The sequence below is a fragment of the Antedon bifida genome, chromosome 4 (genome assembly GCF_963402885.1).
Source record: "Antedon bifida chromosome 4, ecAntBifi1.1, whole genome shotgun sequence".
Taxonomy (NCBI): domain Eukaryota; kingdom Metazoa; phylum Echinodermata; class Crinoidea; order Comatulida; family Antedonidae; genus Antedon; species Antedon bifida.
The window spans coordinates 11,075,806-11,102,490 of NC_136229.1; the positions used below are offsets into that span (position 1 = coordinate 11,075,806).

At 34.1% G+C, this 26,685-nt stretch overlaps 1 long non-coding RNA gene across 2 annotated transcripts in view; it reads left to right on the plus strand.

The window, feature by feature from the left end:
- Positions 1-26,685, plus strand: part of LOC144840093 (uncharacterized) — a 63,875-nt gene that overhangs the window by 26,703 nt on the left and 10,487 nt on the right. For both annotated transcript variants that reach the window (XR_013611837.1, XR_013611838.1), the window contains exon 3: positions 19,635-19,728. This is a non-coding gene — a long non-coding RNA (uncharacterized LOC144840093). The remainder of the gene's footprint in view (positions 1-19,634; positions 19,729-26,685) is intronic.

Here is a 26,685-nt window from a genome sequence, read left to right on the forward strand (position 1 = left end):
AACATTGCTACACTTCTAAAACCACTAGCACAACAAAACGAACACAAAATTATTCTATTGTATACAAAGATTCAGATTCATTGAATTTTGGACAAATTATTTGTTTTCTGATGTCTGAAAATGAAACCCCTTTTGCAATTGTCCAAAAATACATTTCTAATCAGTCTCTAATTGCACCAACTCGCATTCAAAACCCAACCCTTAACAGTTACACACACAGACAACTTTGTAATCATATGGCAATTGTAACCCCAGGTAATAATATCTTGCTTCCTCTTACAGAAATCTGTAAGAAGTGTGTATTTATTGAAACAGATGATGGCATGTATATGTCATATCCACCAAATCTGCTTGAACACAATTGAATATTGAATCTCTAATCAAATTCAATGTTTTATTCTGATTGTTGATTACATTTTGATTCAAAAGCTTTAAAGGCCAGGTGCGGGCAAAAAATTTCTATTGATCATACATTCCAATAATTATCGATCTATAGTTTCCCCTATGTTTCATAATTTTTGGGATTTTATTTGTGTTACACGAGCTTGTTGAAAATAAGCACTTTCTTATCAGTGATTTCATTCGCAGTACAAATGACAAAGGCCCTTCCTGACTTAGTGAGAAGTTTAACAGAGGAAACAAATAACAATGACATGAAGAAGCTTTTTAGTAAACTGTCATCAAAACTAGCAACAGAGGAAAATCAAGCTGTTGCCAATGGCGTTATTGGCAAATTTCAAAGATTGCCAAATATTGCTAACTACTTTGAACAACCACAAAATATCCGTTTCACAAAGAGTTTTTCTAAGTACAAAATCGGTAAACATTGCTACACTTCTAAAACCACTAGCACAACAAAACGAACACAAAATTATTCTATTGTATACAAAGATTCAGATTCATTGAATTTTGGACAAATTATTTGTTTTCTGATGTCTGAAAATGAAACCCCTTTTCAAATTACACAGTAAAATCTCTATTCTTTTGTACACAAATTTTGTAAATAGAGAGGCATTTTAAAAAGCTATGAAAACTAAACAGTGTGGTAAAAAATGTTATCAGATGACTAAATATAGGTAATATAACTTGAATTTTACATTTCTGGTATTTTTATTCAACTTCAGATTTTTATTTTCATGCTATAGCAGAAATTATCCACTGTATATCCACCATCTTTTTTTCACCTTCTAGGGAGTCACCAGACATGTTATTACATTAGGTTAACTACCTAACTACTGAAAAAAAGTCTTCCTAGTTTTTATGGCAGAATTTTGCCAAATTTTGTATTTGACCATATTAAGGGAAATTCATGTTTTTTTGTCTTGATTTCATTACAAATATTTGATTTATGTACAATTAACCAGATATTACATTTAAAATTCATGCCTGTACCTGAGCTTTAAATGTGCACAGGAATCAATCATAAAAACCAATGGAATTTATCATGTATGGTATGAAAAGTAATTGGAAAAAATGGTCTTTGAACACACAGGTTATTACACACATTTGTTATCAATCTATTATTCTACTGACATTTCTCTGCTTCATGGAAATTTGAAAGTTTGGTATATTGCATTGTTATTTTCAAACTAATTTTAAATAGGCCTACAAAATTGTTTATACTGTATTGTAATATACAATTTCCAATAAACAATCTGGATCAGTATTACTGTATGGATTTGTGTTTGCTAGGATAATAAGATTGATTCGATAATAATGACTTGTCAAGTTGTTGTTTCTACAATTTTTATTAATTGGCTAACCAAGATGGAATACTATTATAATGAATATTGCGCTTTTGGTTTCCTTTACATTAATTCATTATCAGGAGATCTGATCAAAGTGACGCTATGCTGTATAATCTTTCATCAATTAACCATTATCATTCATTTAGTTGCTATATAAACAATTATGTCCGTCTAACAAAAATTATTGTTCAAGATGAAACATACTGGAATGGGTTTTTTTGCCAAGTCACCGACCAAAAGCTTGGAGAGAATAATAAGTACAGTACTTACCTACTGCTGTGAGGCATACAAAGAAAAGCCGACGAGATCATGTGAAATCGTCAATGAACTCGACTCTTTCTGAACCACTGCTGTCGATGTTGATTACCAAATTAGTATAAAAATAAGTAACTGGGTTGTTTATCCCAGGACAGCTATCATCATCATTTATTGCACAGGTTAAATTGATTTTGGGAATTCCAAAAATATAAATTTTGAGTGTATTTAAGCCAATTACTTTTTTATTTTGATTTAAATTTATTTTTCATATGACACCAATGATGATAACTGTTTCGATCCTCAGTTAGGGAGGTGGCTATTGATCGGATCTCCTGCACAACAATTAACATGCATTGTCTATGCAGGCGTGCATTGCACTCATCAGCTAGGAAACCAATAGCGTAATACCCTCAACATATTAAAGGAACTCAACTCAACAATTAATTAAAACTTGTAAACGTTATGAAACATAGTAAATATAAAAGAGTTAACTCAAAAACTTGTTAATAAAATGGATGTTAAATAGAATGAGATGACATAAACTACTCGCTCATCGTAAGTGATCAAAGAAGCCACGGCCATGATGCCGGGTATCCTCCTTTTCCGAAATCGGCGGCTCTTATCTGATCATTTACGATGTATTAAAACAGACTATAAAATATCGCAAAACCAACAAAAATCTGATGATTGAGTGGGTGGCACACTGGATTTTATTGATCTATAAAAATAGAAAATGTGAATGCGCGTTTAAAAGTGGGAGTATTTTGAGGGATGGGGTTTTCCCCGACTCGCACATCTTTGTGTGTCCAGGGGTTTTGTTTGTTTATATAGTGTAGTGTTTTGTGTTTTGAGGGGGCTGTGTGATCTTTGTCCCTCTTGAGTGGGATGGTACTGGGATTTTATCCCACTTGAGTGGGATTTGATAAAGTAGTGGGATGGTACTGGAATGGAGCTGGGATTTTGTCCCTCTTGAGTGGGATGGTACTGGGATTTTATCCCACTTGAGTGGGATTTGATAAAGGAGTGGGATGGTACTGGGATTTTATCCCACTTGAGTGGGATTTGATAAAGTAGTGGGATGGTACTGGGATGGAGCTGGGATTTTGTCCCTCTTGAGTGGGATGGTACTGGGATTTTATCCCACTTGAGTGGGATTTGATAAAGTAGTGGGATGGTACTGGAATGGAGCTGGGATTTTGTCCCTCTTGAGTGGGATGGTACTGGGATTTTATCCCACTTGAGTGGGATTTGATAAAGTAGTGGGATGGTACTGGGATGGAGCTGGGATTTTGTCCCTCTTGAGTGGGATTTTACAAAGGAGTGGGATGGTACTGGGATTTTATCCCACTTGAGTGGGATTTGATAAAGTAGTGGTATTTAATACTGGGATTTTATTCATCCCAGTAGGATAATTTGAATCCCACTGGGATTTCATATTATCCCAGTGAGATAAAACAATCCCACTGGGATATATCTATCCCAGTGGGATCCCACTGGGATTTTTCACTCATCCTAGAAAATCCCACTGTGTCAATATAAAATCCCAGTGGGATAACCATATCCCAGTGGGATCCCCTGGGATCCCACTGGGATCCCACTTTCATTTTTACTAGGGTATCACCGTAAGGATAGCCTTCAGGGCTACACATGACTCCTCATAAGGATAGCCAAGGCGTATAAATGGCTTATGCCTAGATAGTTAATAATTAGTTATCCGCTTGGTATACCAAGCGGATAACTCCTTGTTATTGTATGGGATCAATAGTTTTTTGGTTATCCGCAACTTAGTTGCAGGATAACCCATGTGATTGTAAATATCTTTTTTTTCATCTTCTTTGTTATTCTTCTTTCTTTCCCGGATTTTTGTGTGTCGCATATCCCCTATTGCTTGTGAATATATCTTTTGTATAACTTTGTCATTATATGGACATTTACCTGAAGTTGTGCACCTCCATATTTTGAATGACGTCAGAGTTGCGCAACGTGACTTACGCGCGATTTTATGAATTTCAATGATTGATCATAGGATAAAAAATAAAAGTCATTTTGTATTGACATTTGGTGAATATTTAAGTCATATCAAAGGCAAACTTTCTATGGATTAAAAATGGCATGTTTTACAAGAAGTTACGCGCGCACGCGCATTTAAAGTTTCAAAATGCGCAAAAATAATTTCTAATCAACTTTCTGCGCTGATCATGACATTTTGAGCATGTCAAAAATTCCCGCGCGCGCGAAAACTTTTGCGCGTAAGATGCGCACGGAGTATGAAAATCATGTTTTTTCTCTTGAATTGTGATTTTCCAGACTTTCCTAGTCATTTAAAAAAAGATTGACATCATTTCAAATTAAAATGACGTCATACGAACACGTTGATTTATAACATTTGCGCGCGTTTTAGTTGAAAAAGTTACAAAATATTGTCAAATATATGCCTATTTTGAATCTATTATAGCTCTTCAGGATCAAAGGTGACCCCCAATTTTTTTAACTTATTATGCAAGAAGATAAATTGTAGATATGAATTCATGCAGAATTTTTACCTCTCGGATGTTATGACGTCATCGTATGGCCACACGAATGTAAAATATAGGATTTTTTACTGTTTCGTTATTGCTCATCACATTAAATAGAGCGCATCTCGCTTATACGTATTCCATTTCACCCGATATTTTAATACTGTCTAGGTCAATTAACTATCTTTCGCATGAGTTAAATATATTTTAATTTTTATGACGTCATCATGTCTAAAAATGTAAATAACGTGGGTCACCTATTTTCATCTTTACAGTAAATTTCAATCTGTTATAGCTCGTCAGAATAAAAAGTGATAATCATAATTAAAAGGTTTTCTGGAAGCTAGTGGATTGTAGATACGAATTCATGTGAACATTTTTCAAATCAGATGTTGTGACGTCATCATATAGCCAGTTGAATAAAAAAAGTCGTATTTTCATCTCTTGCGTAAAAGTTCATTGCGTTTAAACGAGAGCGCATCTCACTTTCACGTGCCCAAAATTATTCAAATTTGTAATAATGTAATTATTTAGATAATTATCTTCTAAAATAGTTATCTTTATAAGTCAATTTGATGACGTCATCGTGTTAATAATTGGCTTTAAAAGATGGGTCTCGTAATTTCGTCTATGCTACCACTGTATATAACATATACAGTGTATTCTGAAAATACTGTAATATGCTGTATGCTACAAAATAGGTACAATTCAGCACTGTAAACATATTTAATTCATGTCATAGGATGGCATAATAATTTTCGGCGTTCATATATTTTAAACGTATGTGCATGTTGCGTTTGCGCGGATAACCCGAACTCGTCAAAGTGACGAGTTCAAATCTAGTTTCTGTATTATTCTTCTTTCCTTCCTTCCTTTTTGTGAGTCGCGTTTCTCTAAAATGTGTAAACATAACATTTCATAACTTTGACAACATATGGGCATTTACGTGAAGTTGTGCACCTCCTATTTTTGAATGACGTCATAGTTGCGCAACGTGACTTACGCGCAATTTTATGAATTTCAATGATTGATCATAGATTAAAAACCAAAAGTCATTTAGTATTGACACTTTGACAAAATTTAAGTCATATCAGGGGCAAACTTTCTACGGATTAAAAATGGCATGTTTCACAAGAAGTTACGCGCGCACGCGCATTTAAAATTTCAAAATGCCCAAAATTAATTTCTAATCATTTCTTTTTATGCGTTTCTTGTCATTTTGAGCTTGTCAAAAATTCCCACGGGCGCGCAATTTTTTACGCACGCGGTGCGCACGTAGCGTTAAAAACATATTTTTTTCTCTTGAATTATATTTTTCAAGCCTTTCCTAGTAATTTTGAAAACAATTTAGACCTTTTCCAGTTTAAATAACGCCATACGAACACGTTGAATAAGACAATTTGTGCGCGTTTTTTATGAAAAAGCTTAAAAAATCGTCAAAATTATGTCTTTTTTTAAACAGTCATAGTTTCTAAAGTAAACCGTGAACCGTTTATTTTTATTACAAAATCTAGAAGTTGATGAGTTGTAGATATCGGATCATGCATCGATAAGGCTAAAAAAACATTGTGACGTCATCGTATGGCCACACGAATGTAAAATATAGGATTTTTGTCTCTTTCGTTATTGCTCATCACATTCAATGGAGCGCATCACGCTTATCTGTATTCCTTTTTCTCCTACATTTATATATTGTGTAGGTCAATCAACTTTCTTTAGCATGAGATAAAAATATTTTAATTTTTATGACGTCATCATGCCTAAAAATTTTAATTACGTGGGTCATTAATTTCATCTGTGGGTCGTATTTTCATATTTTGCGTAATAGTTCATCACATTTAAAAGGGTGCGCATCTATATTTTACGTGTTCAAATTTCTTCTACACGTTAATATGTTGTTCCTGAGATAATTTTCTTCTGAAATTGCTATCTAAGTGTTTCATTTTGATACCGTCGCCATGTTAAAAATTGGAATAAATGGCGGGTCCCGTAATTTCACCTATTCTACACTGTATGTAATATGTATACAGATTATACTGTTTGCATGTATATACTATATCACACAAAATTGACAGAATTCAGCACTAACAGCATATCATATTTTTCAGTTCTTGTCATAATGCCATAATCTTTATCTGTGTGCAATATTCCAACGTATGACGTGCACGTGGCGTTTGTCGTTGTGCGGATAACTAACTCGTCAAAGTGACGAGTTTCATGTCTAGTTGGTATATTTATGCTTACTATACATTGTGTTTCTAATTAAACAAAGGTCTGATATTAGTTTACTAGTACAGTAGTTGAGGTGAGAGAGAGAGAGCAGCTAGGCATAATAGCCTGTGCCTTAAAGACACCTTCCCTACAATTTGTGACGTTTTGTAAAAATAATACATATATATTACTTTAAAAACATTAAACCAGGTCATTCCTTGTCTTAAATGTACGTTTTATTGTAAATTATGATAAAAAGTGAGAAACAATGCACTACCTAAGTAGCTTGCGGCGACTGACCTCTCATGGACGGTCTTTAGGGCTAGCCTAGCTAGGCTTAGTTTTGTAGGCCTAGCTGGTAAACATCGGTAACGTACGAACATGGTACGCTAGCTATATACCTAGCCTGACGTTATATAGTTGCTGCATTAATTGTCTTTCTATTTTTGCCAGACTCCATTGATACAAATTAGAGAAATCACCCTCCAAAATTGGTCTGAGGGCTTTTTGCGTGTGTTTTTTCCCAATGTCTCAAAAATGCCCTAAATGTTCCCGTCTTTAAATGATTCGTAAGTTCGTAACTTTTGAACAAGTGTGTGAATTGACTTTTTTTGCATTGCATAGAATTTAATGTATTTTAGTAAGATTATTTATATTGACAGGTAGGTATTTCTGAAATACAACATAAATATTGTTCAAAAATGTTAAATGTAAACAAATATATATTGTGTTAAAAAACTGTGTGGGTATTGTTTCTTTTCATTAAATATTATTTTTCGAATGTAAACATTTTTTTATAATTCTAGTATTATTAAATTTATAATTATAATCATAAATATTATTTTAATTAATTTTCGAACTATACTTATATGTACAAGTTAACACACCTTTTGGTGATGTCATAATGGTATTGGGGCTTGCAAAATAATTGAGGCGAACTTATCACCACATTGATAAAGACAAACCCATATATTTTTAACATTAAAATTATATTAGACCTCATAACTGTAGTGTTTACGTAGTTATTTATGTAAATAGCCTACTTGGTCTGCGAGTTGCTTGATTTGCATATTGGTCTGCAGCTGGCCAGTCCTTTATAATAACGGGATATACAACGACACGGGGACAATAGCGATACATGCTAGTTAGCCGCCTACTGCAGACAATGTTTGTTATATATGAATGTGAGAATACACTTGACTGGAACGTTTGTATATATGAATGTGAGGATACAAATAAAAGCACTTGACTGGATTGTTTGAATACTGTTTCTTTATTTGGTATATCACATCATTTTTGGCGACGAGGATTTTGAATTCACGTGTGGTTACTAGGCCGAAGTTACTGCAGCATGTTGCAGGTCAGTGGAATAATGCCGTTAGAGTCGTTCGATGCCGTTGGTGATCAAGCAACGCTAGCCTTGAGATGGAAGCGTTGGAAAGATGACTTATCATTATATCTTATAGCTGTTGGTGTTACAAATCCAAATCAAACTAGAATTTAATTCGTCACTTTGACGAATTATAGGTGATCATTTTTATCATTTTACTGAAATTAATTTTTTTTAAACATGCACGTACGTTAACATACGATCGGAAAATGTTGATGTATGCCATCCTATTATATGCTTATAGTGCTGAGTTGTGCCTATATGCCATATACAATATGTACAGTATATACTGTATATCTATATACAGTGTAGCATAGGTGAAATTACGGGACACACATGTTCTAATTTTTTGGCATGATGACGTTATCAAACTAAACTTTAAGATGACAATTTCGAAAGATAATTAATTGAGCAAAAAAATATAAGATTTGGAAAAAAATTTGGCACGTAGAAGCGCTGTGCGCGCTCTTTGAATTGTGTATAACTTTGACGAAAAATATGAAAAAACTACTTTTTCACTTCAACTGGCCATATGTTAACGTCACAACATCCGATAGGCTTAATTTTTATATGAATTAATATCTACATTTCATCAGCTTTCATAATAAATTATAATCATCAAGGTAACCTTCAATTCTGAAGAGCTGTAAGATATTCAAATTTACTGCGAAGGTGAAATTACATGGCCTACGTTATTCAAGTTTTTACGCGTGATGACGTCATTAAAATGAAGATAGTGTCAACTCATGATAAAGATAATTAATTAAGCAAGCACATACTGAAAGTTGTGCGAAATTCGAGCACACATAACCAAGATGCGCTCTGTTGAATGTGATAATCTACACAAAAAGATAACAAATCCTAATTTTTAAATTCAAGTGGCCATTTGATGACGTCAAAACATTTTGTACGTAAAGTGTGTACATGAATTCATATCTACAACTCAATGGCTTCCAGAATAAGTTAAAAAAATCGGGGGTCATCTTGCATTCTGAAGAATTATTTTCATTTTAAAAAAGACCTATTTTTCACCATTTTCAGAACTTTTGTAAAATTAATATGCGCATTTTGTCATTTTTAACGTGCTCGTATAGCGTTATTTTAAGTCGGAACTGACTCAAATTTGGTGAATGTACTAAGGATGGTGAGTAGAATGAGATTTGTAAAAAAAATTCATATTTTTTACGCTTTTTAAGTATCGCGCGCGCAAAAACGCATTTTTGCGCAGTAATTTATTGAAACACGCAAATGGCCTAATTCATGCTCTAAATTGATCAAAACTTAATTTTGAGCGTTTTAAATTTTTAACGCGCGATATCACGCGCATGAACCTACGTGCGCGTGCGTTTTTATTTGCTAATATTTTTACCCTTGATCTGAAGTTTACGTGTAGTGAATTTCATTAATATGTGATAATGAATTATGGAGATATGATTGATAATGTGATTTCGCAAAATGGCGTATAAATGTCGTCACGGATGAGTGATCACGCTGGAAAGCTTATTAGGATTAAGTTATATTATTTGAAAGATATTCTGAAATTTTTGTAATCATTGACATTAAACTTTTTGAGATAATTGTTACACAAAATAGTGTACAGAAACAATAAAAAGAAAAAAAAAAAGAAAAATAATAATAAAGATTTTATACAATAACAATAGGTGATCATTTTATTCTAAATGATCACCTAAAAAGGGCGTTACTGCTACACCTTGGTGGTAGATCGTTGAAGTCAATATTGGAGACATTTTCGGAAGAACAGAGAGGAGATGGAGCAGATTATGATACTCTTTTGAGATCATTCGATAATTATTTTAAGGAGAGGAAGAATATACCGTTATCAAGACAAAGATTTATCGCAGCAGAACCAAAGCCGGGTGAAACGATAAACAATTTTGCAACACGAATTATGATTTTAGCCAAGGATTGCGAGTTTAAAGAAGAAGAGGATAATCAGGTTCGTGATAAAATCATTTCAAAATTAACTGATAAAATTCTTAAAAACAAGGTTTTGAGGCAGGAAAATTTAACTTTAAATAAACTTTTAGAAATAACTGCTGTTTATAACGATAGGTCTGTGTCAACGTTTGGTGCTGAGTCTAATGTAAACTATGCTGATTATAGACAAGGTGCTCGAAAGGATGGTGCAAGCAAGGATGATCGAAAGGAGATGCTCTGTTATCGCTGTAATTTAAAAGGCCATTTCGCAAGAAACTGTATTAAATCGAAAAACCACATTTGTAAATTATGTAATTATAGTGGGCATTTTGAAGTTTGAAAAAAAATAATAAGAAAAGCGCCAAGAAAATGAAATCTGATAAAGCATGCGTAATTAATAATGAAAATGAGGTTACCAATCACCCAATTAATGTTACTGATGATTACTTTGCGTTTGGTATTAACTTTAAAGAACCCATGGATCGTGATCCTTCATTTAAGATAAATGATAAATTGGTTGAGAATGTTATAATAGATTCCGGGGCGTCATTAGTTATCCGCATTCAGTGGATAACTCCTTGTAACTGTCCTGTTTCATCATCTTTTTTTTTTTTTTTCTGTATTCTTCTTTCTTTCTGTCATTTTTGTGTCACGCGTAACTCAAAAACGTGTAAACATAACATTTTATAACTTTGTCAACATGTGGGCGTTCACGTGAAGTTGTGCACCCGCTATTGTGAATGACGTCAGAGTTGCGCAACGTGACTTACGCGCGTTTTTATGAATTTCGCGTATTTAACATAGATCGAAAACCATATAACATTTTAATTTGAAACTTAGAAAAAGTTTAAGTTATATCTTGCGCTAACTGACTATGAGAAAAAAATGGCATGTTTCACACGAAGTTACACGCGCACGCGCGTTTAAAATTTCAAAATGCGAAAAATCAATTTCTAATCAACTTTCTACGCGTTTTATGTCATTTTGAGCATGTCAAAAATTCCCACGCGCGCGCATATTTTTACGTGCGCACGTAGCGTTGAAAACAATTTTTTCCGCGTGATTTATGTTTTTCCAGCCTTTTCAAGTAATTTTACCAACTTTTAAAAAATTTCGACTTAAAATTAACGTCATACCAGCACGTCGAATTGGATAATTTACGTACGTTTTTGATGAAAAAGTTCAAAAATTCCTTAAAATTTGTCAAAATTATACCTTTTTTAAAACAGTCGTAGTTTCTAAACTAAACGGTAAAAGTTATTTTTATTACGTATTCTGGAAGTTGATGAGTTTTAGATATTGAATCATGCATTAATATGGCTAACCGGACATTGTGACGTCATCGTGTGGCCACGCGAATATAAAATATAGGATTTTTGTATCTTTCGTCATAGCGTATCACATTTAATTGAGCGCATCATCACTTATCCGTTTTCCATTTTCACCCCGATTTTGATATTCTGTAGGTAAATGAACTATCTTTCGCATGAGTTAAAAATATTTTAATTTTATGACGTCATCATGTTGAAAAAATTTAAATAACCTGGGTCACTTATTTTCTTCTTTACAGTAACTTTCAATCTGTTATAGCTCGTCAGAATAAAAAGCTATAATCATGATTAAAACGTATTCTGGAAGCTATTGGATTGTAGATACGAATTCATGTAAACATTTTTCCAATCCGACGACGTGACGTCATTATATGGCCAGTTGAATAAAAAATGTCGTATTTTCATCTTTTGCGTCATAGTTCATCACATTTAAAAGAGCGCGCATCTATATTTTACGTATTCAAATTTCTTCTACACGTTAACATGTTGTTGCTGAGATAATGTACTTCCGAAATTGCTATCTTAGTGTTTCATTTTGATGCCGTCGCCATGTTAAAAATAGGAATAAACGGGGGGATCCCGTAATTTCACCTATTCTACACTGTATGTAATACATATACAGATTATACCGTTTATACTGTATATACTATATGACACAAAATTGACAGAATTCAGCACTAACAGCATATGATATTCTTCAGTTCAGGTCATAATGCCATAATCTTTTTCCGTGTGCAAAATTCCAACGTATGACGTGCGCGTGGCGTTTGTCGTGCGGATAACTAACTCGTCAAAGTGACGAGTTCAAATCTAGTTAAATATTATGTCTTTTGATGCATTTAAATCTATAACGACTGATGTGAAATTGAGAAATTGTGAAAATAAGATCTATCCCTATGCCATAAATAAACCTCTTACAAATTTGGGCAAATGTTCTTTAAGGGTAGAAATATTAAATTCTGAAAAACGGGAGTTTGTTGACTTTATTATAGTTCCAGGGAGTCATGCTACACTGTTGGGTCGAAAAACATGTGAAAGTTTAGGTGTATTGAGAATTGGTGTTAATGTTAATAATATAAATGTTTGTAATATTCGTATTCTTTTCAATTTAAAACAGAAATATCCAGCAGTGTTTAATGGTTTGGGCAAGATTAAAGATTATCAACTTAAATTGCATATTGATTCTGATGTACATCCAGTGGTGCAGCCTATGCGTCGCATTCCGTTCAGCAAGCGTGCGAATGTCGAAAAGAAGCTAAATGAATTGGAAGCGCTAGATGTGATCGAAAAAGTGGAGGGTCCAACATCCTGGTTAAATCCTTTAGTAGTTGTTAGTAAGCCAAATGGTGATATCCGTTTCTGTGTGGACATGCGCCAAGCAAATCGTGCAATTTTACGTGAACGACATCCAATTCCCACAGTAGAAGAAACTTTGCAGGAAATTTCGGGTGCGAAGGTGTTTGCTAAATTAGATATGAATATGGCATTTCATCAAGTAGAATTGCATCCATCTTCTAGGGACATAACTACATTCTCTGGTCCAAATTCACTTAATAGGTATAAGCGATTGATATTCGGGGCTAATATGGCGACTGAAAAATTCCAACAAATTGTTTCCCAAATAATTAAGGGTTGTCCAGGTGCATGTAACATACATGATGATATTCGCGTTTATGCTTCAGATTTAAATGAATTATCCCAGCGGGTAGAAAATATCATTAAGCGTTTCAACGATCGTGGTGTAACTCTTAATTATGACAAGTGTGTAGTTGGGGTTGATCATATGGAATTTATGGGCGACATCTTAACTAAAGATGGAATTAAAGTATCGGATGGGAAAGTAAAAGCGGTGGTAGAAGCTCCTAGACCAAGTACCAAATCTGAATTAAGGAGTTTTCTTGGTTTGGCCCAATTTTGTTCTAAATTCATAATTGGTTTTTCTAGTACTGCTGCCCCGTTATGGGAATTAACTGGTAAAACAGCGGAATGGGTGTGGAATAAAAACCATGATTTGGCATTTTCTGAGTTAAAATCTAAAATCGCTTCTGCTCCAGTAGTATCTTATTTTAAAAGAGATGCTCCTACAAGAATTACGACTGATGCGTCTCCTTTTGGGTTGGGTGCCGTTTTAGAGCAACGCCATGGTAATGATTGGAAACCAATTTATTTCATAAGTAGAAAATTAAATGACACTGAAAGTAGATATTCCCAGTTTGAAAGAGAAACCTTGGGTATAAAGTGGACTTTATCTAATTGGAATTAAATTTGTAGTACGAACCGACCATATACCGTTATTATCCGTGTTAAAGCCAAATTCTAGACCACCTTCAGCTCGAATTGAGCGATGGCTGTTGTTTTTACAACAATTTTCTTTTTCAATTGAATATATAAAAGGCTCTGAAAATTATGCGGACGTTCTAAGTAGATTGCCAATTTCCGAAGATCGTGTTGTAGATAAACTTGATAGTTCAAATTCTAATGATTTTGCCTATAGTGCGATAATAGATGCTCTACCTAATGCTATGACGGCTCGTGAAATTGAAAGGGAAACCGCGAAAGATCCAATTTTGAATAATATTGAGAACCTTATTATTTCTGGAGACTGGTCAAATTGTAATGATCCATGGTTCAAAAGTGCTAAAAACGATTTATGGATTTATGGAAGATTAATTATGAATGGTAGTAGAATTGTAATTCCAAGAACCTTAGTTAGTCGTGCACTTGAACTGGCTCACGAAGGACACCAAGGTATGGTCCGTACAAAGTCGCGTTTAAGAAGCAAAATATGGTGGCCTAACATGACGAAAGAAATTGAAAATTTCATTAAATCTTGTAGACCGTGTCAATTAGTATCTGGTCGTCCAAGACCAGAACCTTTAAAACCTACAGAGTTGCCAGAGGGTCCTTGGAATGATTTAGCAATTGATTTGTTGGAAATTACACCCACTGAAAAATTGTTGGTTGGTTGGTTATTATTCGCGTTGGCCGGAGGCTATTTTGTTGCATAAAACTGATGCTGCGCATGTTATTAAAGCGTTGGAAGGTGTGTTTAACACGCATGGTCTGCCGTATAGTATTAGAACTGATAATGGTCCTCCTTTCGCGTCTAAAGAATTCGAAAAATTTTCTTGAGTATCTTGCTATAACACACGTAAAAAGAGATAAATTACCTCAAATTAAATTTGATTGTAAACTCTCAATAAAGAATCACTTATTTAACTGCAATTACATTGGAGTCCACCCTCTAACCAATCAATGGTCACTAAATCAACACTTACATAAACAATGTAGCTGACAAGTGAAAGCTAATGTTTTGTAGGCAGGCTTCGTCTTTGAACCTGCTTGACTTCTTCTTTTTGAAGCAAGCTTTTTCGATGTGACATTTGCCCTTACAGAAATTGCATATCGTGTCGATAAATTTGCATTTGTTAGATCAGTGTGTGTTGCTATCGCATCTGTGGCATATTAACTTAGGCCTATCGTACTGTGCTTTGTAAGTTTTGCGTGTGACATGTGATTGGTTTACCACTTATTTCTGTGGCGTCTTTTTGAGCAGATTCCATTCCTAAGGCTTACTCGGTTGCTTTTGTAAACGTTAAGTTGCTTTCTGTTAGGAGGCGTTTTTGTATGGCTGTTGACTGCAACCCTACAACTAGTTTATCCCTGATGGATTCACTTAGCTTGTCGCCGAAATCACAGTGTTTAGTCAGATGCCTCAGTTCAGCTAGAAAGTCCTTTATTGACTCTCTTGGTTTCTGATTTCGTTTGTAAAATCGGAATCTCTCCGCTATAACTAAAGGCTTGGGTGAGTAATGCGTGTTTAGCAAATCGCATAGCTCTTTAAACGTTTTGGTATGTCTGGTGTGCATCTAAGGTCTTTTAACAGGCCATATGTTTTGGGTCCTATCACTGTCAGTAGTGTTGCTACCCGTTTACCATCTGCTATACCGTTAGCATCAACATAGGATTCTAGCCTTTCCGCGTATGCGGTCCAATCTTCAGTATTGTTATCGTAGGCTTCTATGCTTTGTTGAACCCACAAATGTGAAAACGCCCACAAATGTGAAAACAACCACAAATGTGAAAACGCATCACCCACAAATGTGAAAACAACCACAAATGTGAAAACGCATCACCCACAAATGTGAAAACAACCACAAATGTGAAAACAGCGCCCACAAATGTGAAAACAGCGCCCACAAATGTGAAAACGATCATCGCCCACAAATGTGATAACGCCCACAAATGTAAAAAAAAGAGAGACTTTTTCGCCCACAAAGATCAAATTTAATGCTAGATTCAGACAATTTTAATCGAGTTAATACATTATATCATGGTTGTATTGAGTTGTTTGTTCACAATACGTCTGTTAGGGTCGTCGTTAACACGTTGGATTATTATCATTTGCTGCTCGTGCGCGCGATATTTGCATGTTAACTCGTTTGTTTAATGAACGTAATAGTTCAAGACGATATTTGTTATTTACTGCGCGCGTGTACGATACTTCAAGGTCAAGGCCATGTTATATCATTGTTGCTTCTAGTGTGTTGTTGTTGGCTTACTATTATGTACGTATAGTTATAAGTCGATGGTCGATTTTTTTTTTGCGCGCGCGCACACGATACAACAAGGTCAAGGTTAAATTGCTACTTGTATGTAATGTGTGGTTATTAATTCGTTGGCTTACTGTTATGTACGTATAGTTCCAAATCGATGCTCGATTCGATGTTTTTGTGCGCGTACACGATACCACAAGGTCAAGGTCATATATACTATTGCTACTTGTGGTTGTTAACTCGTTGGCTTATTGTTATGTAGTATAGTTCCAAGTCGATGGTCAATTCGATGTTTTTTTGTGCGCGTGCACGATACTACAAGGTCATATATCATTGCTACTTGAAGTGCAGTTGGGCTTACTATATTAGTATTATGTACGTATTATAGCTCTAAGTCCGATGCTCGGTGTACACGATACTACAAGATCAATGCTATACTCGTCGTTCAGTTATTGCAGTAGTTCCTAATGTTCAATTTTTTTACAAAACTATAACCACAAGATAATAATACAAGAGCAAGAGCAAGAACAACTAATAAAAGAATATTTCTTTATTTTAGAGCGATAAACAAATTGTAACATAGAATAATACCGTAACACCAGTATCCAACCAAACATAATACACGATAGTATCAATCTTGTCACGAACATGTATTCTATAAAACATACTATGAAATCTATAACAATTATACTAATGGACAAAACTTCCTAATACTATACTACTATTTACATTCGTGGTTTAATCTGATGCTTATTGTTTAATTTGTATATCTATTTTTAGCGGATAATTATAAAGATATACGGAGAATAATATTACCTATTGAATGCATTAAAATTTAACTGATTTACTATCAAAGGATGTGGGAACCAAACGTATATTCGACAATTTAAAGAAATAGAATTATGTATAATGTAATTATAAGTAAATAAGTCAACGTACAAGGTATAACGGTATTGTTAATGAGGAACAAACTGGCTTCATGAATTACCTAACAAAATATTTAAGGAGGAGTTGCAATGCGATTAAATAATGTTATCTACTAATTGTAGGCTTACACTTGATTGGAGATGCCTAATAACACTAATTGTATGAGCATTAGAAGTCATATTTGCTGGTATTTATAACAGTGCCACTTTTAAAACACTAAGACTTTTCTCTCCAAAAAAATCGCTTAATCACGAACCAACCAGGTAGTGTTGTTTTACATAACACCAACCAACCACTATGCCATTTTTTAACAGGTAGGAATATCCGAAGCATCATTGAAAGTCCAACTGGAAAATTATTACTTTATGTTAAACCAAAAAAATACATACACAATTGATATAAATACCTTAGTTTGTCTATGTATTTTTTATAACAAAGGTAAAAGTGAACGAAAGGAAGACCAAGCAAGACCAGAGCTCGACCCAATTAGTCACCTAAATACATTAAAATAAATTGGAATTTATTATATGCCTTGTTATTTATATATACACACCACATACAGTATATCTTTAATTTTGTTTAATAATTTATTTAAATCTTTATGTTTATGTGTAATTAAAAGGTAGTTCTGATATAAATTAATTAAACACACAAAAGCATTGAATTGATAATGGTGTCAATTTCTGTTTCAAGCATAAAACATCAAGGGGTGGGAATGTCGGGATGTCTTGCCTTAGACATCTTGCTGGGGAATCCCTACTGTGTGTGTACAGACATCAGATTATAGACAATAGAAAATGCGTATGCATCTTCAATACATAGTATAGGCTACACATACTAGCTAGAGTATGTCATTACAATAATATTGAAAGGATATTTTGTTATTATTAGAACCTAATATATAGAACTTATACATTATAAATTATATAATTTGTGGGTTTTACAGCTTCTTCTTTTAAATTTAATACTGCACACAATATAATAAAAAAAAACACAAACTACAACATTATTGTCTAACAACAAAATGTCTAATTTCTCAGAACTTTCGTTATACATCATCCACCGACACTGTATAACCTTGACCTTGTAGTATCGTACACGCGCGCAAAACATCAAACTTCGACTTGAAACTATACGTACATATCAGTAAGCCAACGAGTTAACAACCACACACCACAAGTAGCAATGGTATACAAGTCATGACCTTTGTAGTATCGTGCACGCGCACAAAAAACATTGAATCGAACATCGACTTGGAACTATACGAACATAACAATAAGCCAACGAATTAACAACCACAAGTAGCAATAGTATATTATGAACTTGACCTTGTGGTATCGTGTACGCGCACAAAAACATCGAATCAAGCATCGACTTGGAACTATACGTACATAACAGTAAGCCAACGAGTTAATAACCACACACTACATACAAGTAGCAATTTAACCTTGACCTTTTAGTATCGTGTGCACGCACAAAAAAACATCGAACATCGACTTATAACTATACGTACATAATAGTAAGCCAACAACCCTACAGTAGAAGCAACAAGGATATAACATGGCCTTGACCTTGAAGTATGGTGCACGCGCGCAGCAAATAACAAACATCGTCTTGAACTATTACGTACATTAAACAAACGAGTTAACGTGCAAATATCGCGCGCATGAGCAGCAAATTATAATAATCCAACGTGTTAACCACGACCCTAACGGATGTATCGTGAACAAACAATTATTGAAACAACTCAATACAATCATGATATAATATAGTACCTCGATCAAAATTGTTTGAGTCTAGCATTAAATTTGATCTGATTTTTTTTTTTTTACATTTGTGGGCGAAAAATTTTCATTTTTTTTTTCATTTGTGGGCGTTATCACATTTGTGGGCGATGATCGTTTTCACATTTGTGGGCGCTGTTTATTACATTTGTGGTTGATGCGTTTTCACATTTGTGGTTGTTTTCACATTTGTGGGTGATGCGTTTTCACATTTGTGGTTGTTTTCACATTTGTGGGTGATGCGTTTTCACATTTGTGGTTGTTTTCACATTTGTGGGTTCAACATGCTTCCTATTGTAGACATTTTTGGTTATAATTGTTCTATAAATATAACGTTACCTCATTTTAATCCTCGTCGCCAATTTGTTGTATACCAAAGAAGTTTGTGGATTACAATTGATTGTGTATAGACCTTGTGACATAGACACGGCGTAAACTATCGTCTATTTTGTAAATCAGTTTTTTATTTCAACGTAGGTGGCGCTATACTAATATTTATTATTATTAAAGAATACTATAGCTATACATAATACATTACAATTAAAGTAATACAAATTTGGTATACAATTCAATAACAACATTCACAATATAAATATGCAATATTAACAAACAGCTACAGTATTTCATTACAATAATTTATAGGCAAATATTTTCACAAAGCAACATTTTGGTAAGTGTTGTCTACACTACAATTCAACTCAGTAGGCTGCAAGTCGCAGGTTATTACCTTATTTACATTTACAATATGCTGAAAAAGTTCAGAATTTTATCACAAACCAAACTAAGATTAAAAAGCTTGCAGGTTACAACCTACATTTTCACTCAGTTTTTTAATTACATCTTATTAAAACAACACATTCCTTCATCTGAATTAAATAATGACTCAATATTTCACTCCATATTAGTTCAGAAAGATCCCAATATCATCAGAGATTTCTATAAATGTTTATTTTTTTACTTACAAAATTTATAAAGGAATTGCCTTCAAAGAACACTTTCTAATCTTCTAACACTAACAGCAAGTATTATAGCAGGCAACAGGTTCAAGTACAGTACAACTAGAAATCAGGTAAAAAGATGTGAATACTTCATAAATCATAATTGTTAATAAGTGTATTTTACCTTTTACCCCTTAAACAAAACTTTAACCCCAGTTAAGTTTGTATGACATTATACCATACAATTATTTTTATCCACTTTTCAACCAATATCCTAGCGTTTAATTACGATTATTACATTATAAACAACAGTATCTTTCTACCTGCTATAAATGGTACTATTAAGTAAGCTTACTACTACTAGCTCAATTCCTTTTATTTAGACTCCAAATTTATTATCTACTATTAGTATTATTGTGAATACCACACCAATTATATTTTTTTTTTTTCATTTCATTTCATTTATTTCACTATCATCATCGCAGCCTTAGCTGAATTACAAAGATATTTACATTTTCTCAATATTAAAATTTGTATAAAAGTATAAAACCAATGATAATTATATATAAAAAAGGAGGCAATTTACACAAGAAATACAATACAGGAACATTCAACAAGTTTAGCATTAAAATATTAAAATAGAAAAAAAAAAAAACACCAAAGAGGACCAATAAGAATTGCATAGCTGTACTGGGTGATATATAATGATTATTCATTTAGAAGCGAGATAAGGTATGGTATTGCACTTTTTCTATATCTTTCAACTCTGCATTTGGGTTGTTGATACTTTACACGTCTTAGTTTCATGTTGCTTACATTCTTCACTGGAAACCATTTTCCAAAATGAATACTTTTTGAACAATTCAGAGCAAACTTATAGCATAGATTACGCCTTCTATCAGATAAAGTATCTAAAGAAAGATCATTGAGTGCTTGGTCATAACATATGTAGTCATTACACAATATTATTCTGCAAGCCCTTTTTTGGACAGATTCTATCATATCACTTTGTTTCTTAGTGAGACTAGAATGCCATACTGGGACAGCATATTCAACACTTGGTCTTATGTAACTCTTAAATACATCTACAAGATCAAATTTCGGAAGATTGAACTTTCTTAATCTACACAATATATGCAGACGTCTGCTGGCTTTCGATACAATTTCTTTAACATTACGGTCCCATTTGAGGTTGGCTTGTATCCATAAACCTAGTAACTTAGTTTCATTAACGATTTCAATTGTAGCATTACCAATCAAAAGGGGTTCATGTTCATATTGATTTCTTTGAAAGTTAAAATACATAGTTTTACATTTAGTTGGGTTAAGTTTTAGTTTGTTTTCATTAGACCATACATTCAGTAAAGCAACATCATTCTGAATTGAGGAAATTTCATCCTTTTTTACTATCTGTCCTATGCACAAATCATCTACATATTTCCAAGTTTTACATGGCGAGTCTTGCATGGCATCATTAATTAGAGCAAGAAAGATCATAGGCCCAAGGAGTGTGCCTTGAGGGACGCCACATGTTAGATTAACACTCATTGATAATGTGGATTTATAGCGTACTTGTTGGGTTCTGTTTGACAAAAAGCTAATTAACCACGGTACAATTTCAGGTCTACAGCCAAGTGTTACTAATTTAGAAACTGCTATTGTGTGGTCAACACAATCGAATGCTTTACTAAAGTCAGTTAAAACTAACTGACCAACAGATTTGGGAATGTTACTACCTTCATAGAACACATTTAGTAGATCAACCAAATTATGGGTTGTAGAAAAGTGTTTACGGCAACCATATTGGTTGTTATCAAGATTTTTCTCGATATCTGTTAAGAGCCATTTTTTAATGAAGCCCTCAGCTACCTTAGCTAGGATACATGTAAGCGAGATTGGTCGAAATTTGTCAACCCTAGTACAACCATTTTCTTTGGGAACAGGAGTAACAATAGCATCCTTCCACATAGTTGGGACATGACCCTCACTGAGGGAGGCATTTAAGATATTAGTCATAGGGATGCTTAGTTCGCATGCAAAATCTCTTATTAATCTGTTAGGCACATTATCAGGGCCCGGGGACTTATTTACTTTAACTTTTCTTAATTGATTGTACATTTCCCATTCTTTTACATTAGGGGGTTTATTGGCAGGTAAATACGTAGGAAGCTTACATAAATCAATACTAGGTCTGCTTTGGGAAGTTATAGCAAAATGGTTGTTTACAAAATTACTTATACCATGATAGTCATCCTGCGGAATATCCTCTACACTAATAAGTGGTTGGGGTTTAGTTTTATTAGCTAACATCTGCACGCCTTGGTGCCATTTATGGGGATTAGTAGCTTTTAAGTTTAATAAACGTTCATTGTAAAAGTTCATTTTGTCTTTCTTGATCACTTTTTGTACCATATTCCTATAGAATTTCCATTGCAGCGATTTACCATGATTAGTAAAAGCGTGTTGACGTTTCATTATAAGATCCTTTGCTTGTTGCGAAATCCATGGCTTATCAGTTGGATGTATCTTAATGGATTTAACCGGGAAGAAAGTGTTGATAGCAGAAGTCAATGACAAATAAAATGATTGCGTTTTCTGTTCAGTATTACTCGCGTTAATAACCTCGTTCCAGTCATGGGTAGTTATCCAACGGCCAAATTCTTCAACACTTCTCGCTTTCATTGGTCTGATTACACGCTTTTCGATTTTGTTGCTATTCGTCCTTGTAGTTGCTGACAACAGAACACAATTATGATCGCTAGCACCCATCGGCGACACAATTCGGGGATTGCAATAATACTGCTTCAGATTGGTGGCTATAATATCTAGTATTGCATCCCCTCGCGTTGGTTCTTTCACAATTTGTTTTAGGTTATGTGCACGGCATAGTGGGGCTAGGTCAGTTCTGTTCAGGTCCCCCATAATAATGAAGCCAGCGTCTGGGTGTTTAAGTTTAAGACTGTCAAGAGATTTAATAATATGATCCAAAAGCAGTTGTTGGTCAGAAGAATTAGGTGGAATATATATTCCACAAACTATAATAGAGGATACAGCTCTGGGGAGCCTCTTCGGTCTTATAAAAACCCAAACACACTCTAGCTCTTCGGGTACTACTATTTCAGGTATTCTTCGCGACAGAAATTCAGAATTAACATATACGGCCACTCCACCACCCTTCTTATGCGTTCTATGATAGGTATAAATATTGAAGTTGTTAATCATCAGTGCATCATCTGTTATTTGCGGTGTTTGCCAAGTCTCTGTGACAACTGCTAAATCAATACAATTTTGAAGTAGAAGGGTTTCTAGTTCGTCCACACGGTAGATTAAAGAACGCGGGTTAGTCAGGAAAATCGATGGGAGTGATGGCTGTAACTTTGTATAGTTGACTTTACGAAGTGAATTAGGGAATAAACTACTTAGAAAACGCCCTCGCTTGTTGTCTATATAATCAGAAGCACGTGTAACAGTGATAATAGTGGGAATTTTTCTGCGTATATTTACACCACCTCTTCTACCTCTACTTTTACGATAGATGCCAAGATTATTCAGCTTAGTGAGGGTTCCCTTAGGTAGGTATTGCACCTTATTACGACGTTTAATGAAGGCTGATCCAATATAAAATAGCTCATGTCTGGAATAACGAGTCATTTTGGCTTGCTCAGTGGCTTGTGTATCATTCCAAGATAAGAATTAAATCCCTTTTCGTTAAAATTTGAGAACTTATCTCACCCCAACAACAGCAGTACAGATACAATGTTAAAAAGGGAAATTATCTCAATCCAACACCAACAGTACAGTTAAAATGTTAAAAAGTGGTTCCACATCAAAACATGAAAAGAAAAAGTACTTGCACAAAGTTAACATAAGATCACAAACACATAAAGATCATCATGCTACAGTCGCCCAATACTTCTGAAACCGCCAATTCTGTCGGTTGGTCTGGGCCTAGGCTAGGCTGCCCACTCGGCTTGCCAGAATTCTCCGCCGACAACCGTCCGACGATAGGTCGCGGCGAGCCCAGCCAGTATCCTGGTTATAGTTTCAGTTGTGGGCTTAGCAAGTTAATGTTCAGATTGCAATTTATAAGCATAACATGTAGCATTCAATCCACAGTACAATGCACAAATTTTACTACTAAAGCAACAGATGTCCACAAAACAACAAAAAACCAGTCACAAAAGAGGAATTCCAGAGCCAAAAAACTGTAAACTAATTAAGAATGGCGACAGCTATAAAGCGCCCTTTCGTTGATATATATTATTATATACTACAATTCAGTTATATGTAAGGCTGCATACCCTTCATCGTTATCACCTACATCTATGACAGTGTCCTCCATAAATCCAAGGCTATCACTCTAAAATACAAATTTGATTAATATTTATACTAAATTTAAAGAAATTTGCTAATGAAACCGAACCTACGGTACGGTATTGGAGCTTAACTAATTGCCTTCTAATTCCAACGTCCATGGTTCAATCCTGACCTAGTGCAAATAACTCATGCCTCTTAACTCCACTCCCGAAGCCTCAAATGAGTTTATAAGTACGAGGAATAATTAATAATAAAGTGCTCGCTTTAGGATGCGTGTAATATTTTTTTAAAAATAAACAATAAAAGTCTAAAGTACTGTAGATATGCTTAAAAAAACATTATACACAAACTACAAAAATATAATAAATTCAATTACCTCTAAAACGTTTCCTTCTAAAGAAAATCGTCTCTTCTGGGGACTCCCTTTAGCCTCCATTACCGGATGAGGCCGTATAAATTCGTTAAGTACATCTTCGTTTATCGCAAACGCGCCAACATTGGTTAGTACCTAGAATATTAAATACATCACTACAAAATTTTTAATATACCAGTATACTCCATCCAACCTTAAAAACACATAAAACAAATAATGATAATTTATCAACTAAATTACACATAAGGCCAAAAAAAAGTTATTGTAGGTCGGTGTAGGAAAAGTTTTTTTTTTTTTTTTTCAGACCAAAAATGTGTTGCCGGCAAAAAAATAAACATTTTACACAAATGATACAAAAAGACTTTAAAACACTTTTCGTAGCACCACCGCTCACGCTAGCTATAAATATTGTTTCAACAAAATTTTTAAAAGTATTAAATAAATGTATGCCTATAGCTTTTTGAAGCATAGGGCTAGGCCTAGGCCCTAGCTACCATTTTTAATTTTAAACCCAAAAACAATCAAAGATTGAAATAAACTATTTCCGTGTTATGCTACATTACGTGAGTTAACATATTATTTCAGATGAAAAATATTGAGTTTTATATTGTTTTATCCATGACGTAAATACACTGGCATTAAAGATATAACATAAAAATGTAGGCCGTTTATGAGCTATATTTTGCCGATTTCTTATCGCGGGGAAATTCCCCACCAGCAACATCGATCGAGGAGTAGGCCCTAGGCTAGAGGCCTAGTGTGTATGCCGGAACGGATGGATTATTGCTATATAAAGAACAAGTTTGAACAAAAGAGCTTACGAGAATCTTAGGTCAATTTTTATTAAATGTATATGCCTACTTCCAACCATGCCTTTTAAATCATTTAACAAGTTCGTAATCGGATCGTAGTACTATACAGTAAAACCAAAAACACCGCCTCAACAACCTTGTGCGATGTGCTGATAGAGTCCATTAATTATGAGGGTGTTTAAAAATTTGGTAACTATTAAAAACATGTCGCAACCACTGTGTAATCAAAGCGTTTATTTAGTTAAAACTTGGATCCTCCCAAAATTGGTAATCGCGTATTCCGGTTATCATGTGATTGATTCACGGTTGGTCGCACGCTTCTTTTTTTTACACGTCCGGCGAAGGTGAAATATATTTTGTCACCATTGCCGTTTTTTTGGCCTAATTACAATAAAAAATTACCTTTGACTTCGCTGACAGCCATATCGAGACATTTAATTTTTCGAAAACGTCTTATCGAAACTGGCTGCCAAACGTCTAGTTCCATCAATTTTGCAGCTACAGCACTATTCACGTTGTTCTCATAACATCCCACAACTTCATTACTCCCTTCCGCCAACACCTTTCCCATAATAAACGGCGCTAATGCAGTTTCGTACCCACCCCTTAAAATTACTCAAAATTGTTTCAATACTTCATCTAACCTACTCACGAGTTGTCTACAGCATTCTGCAAGCATAAAATTGTAAAATATCGATAACTTTTTATTTATAAATATTTTTAATCAATTTATAATTGAGCACCCTTCAGAAATCCATCGCCGGCTTAGCTTCGCAAAAATCATCGCTAGGCCAGCCGATAAAAGTACGGAGGCCTCATAGGGCATCGATCTATAGAGGACGCTGTTATGGTCATATTATATGGCTATAAAAAATATTCCTCGTAAAGAAATATTTTGTGTTTAATTATGTTGTTAATTTTTATAAATTCTTTTTAATTTGAGTGTTGTGTGTTATTGTCTTGTCAAATTATATTTTTGTGAGGGTCCCTAATGATCAGCTTCGGCTGGATGGACCACCCTCGTAAAATATTGTTGAAATAAATAAATAAACAGTTGCTTCATTATTAAATTATATATTTTTATTTTATTTTAATAAACACAACAGGAAAGAAGATAAAAAAGAAGAAATGAAAGACATGAAATGATGTTTTCAGTGTCAGCAGAAGTAAAATAAATTCTAGTAATTGATGGAAAACATTTTTATTATATAATTATCATTGTATTACTGTACATTACATTTCAATAAATTATATCTTTCTGTTTTTGTTGAATTTCTTATTTCCATGTATTTGAAGAGGTCTTTCATAGGTGAATAAAAAATGTTAATTCATATACTTCTATAAAATCTTAAAACAGGGAAACCATTAGTGATAACATTACTAATACAATTAATTTGTTATAAGCTCCTTGTTTATTGTGTAATAACAATGTAGGCTCAGGAATGAACGAAGTACTGGAATTCTTTTTATTTCATTTTATTTATTTATTTGACCTACAAACCATAATGTAAAATAACTAAAACAGAGGAAAATTGGTCAGTAGTACTTAAATCTTCAAGTCAGCAGTCCCATACAATTTATCTTCT